This window comes from Cyprinus carpio, chromosome A22 (assembly GCF_018340385.1).
Source record: "Cyprinus carpio isolate SPL01 chromosome A22, ASM1834038v1, whole genome shotgun sequence".
Classification (NCBI taxonomy): Eukaryota; Metazoa; Chordata; class Actinopteri; order Cypriniformes; family Cyprinidae; genus Cyprinus; species Cyprinus carpio.
In genome coordinates, this window is record NC_056593.1 from 26360 (window position 1) to 27366 (window position 1007).

General features: G+C 38.6%; 1 pseudogene; it reads right to left on the bottom strand.

The window, feature by feature from the left end:
* The window catches only part of LOC109054291, a 12915-nt pseudogene extending 12749 nt beyond the window's left edge, over positions 1-166 (bottom strand).
* Positions 167-1007: the final 841 nt, after the last annotated feature.

Sequence of the window (1007 nt, forward strand, 5' to 3'; positions counted from 1 at the left end):
ACGAGTAAAGAGGGGAAAAAATAACGTGCTTGCAAGATCCTTTAGTAAAATGTATAATACGTTACAATGGTATTTTATTTAAAAAGACCATATATATTTATAAACCTTACTTTAAAGGGGTCACAGTTTCAAGTTCTACACTTGTAACATACCACTGCTGTAACATTGTTGCGGGATTGAATACATGAAACGTCCATGATCTGAATTTTTTTAGTTTTAAACTAAAAAATCTAAACTATCCATATTCCGTTTGGGGGGGGGGGGGGAGAATTTTCGATACCAGTATCGCCAAACAAAATACTGTGATACTTGCGTGATCGTCCACTTATTTTTCTTACAGCCCTAAATGTTTAATAAGTACATTAGTAAACATTAACAATCACATTAATTCTTTTTTTTATAAGCTATATGAATATATTTAAACTAATGATCTGTCTACAAACATTACATAATGCTTGTTAATGATTTATTAATGAAAGTTATTATAAAGTGTTACTGAAGATTTTTAGCTAAAATCATTCTCATTTGAATGGTGAGTAATCATAACATTTGTTTTCAGGGAACACTTTCCATTTTTAGGTTAGTTTATTGCTGTCACGCTACGCTGCTGGAAGGAACACGGAGTCGAGAGTAATCGAGAGAGTCTTTATTAATCCGACACGGGGTAAATCAGGAGGAAGACACACGTATGTAACTGGTAGACCTGACCAACACAGACTGAAAGAAAAAAAAAAGAAAGTGAAAGTGACGTGACATACAGCCAAGTATGGTGACCCATACTCGGAATTCGTGCTCTGCTTTTAACCCTCATCCAAAGTGCACACACACAGCAGTGAACACGACACACACACACTGTGAACACAACACCCGGAGCAGGGGCAGCCATTTATGCTGCAGCGCCCGGGGAGCAGTTGGGGGGGTTCGGTGCCTTGCTCAACACACCCCAAAAAAAGGGCACCTCAGTCGTGGTATTGAAGGTGGAGAGAGCGCTGTACATTCACTCCCCC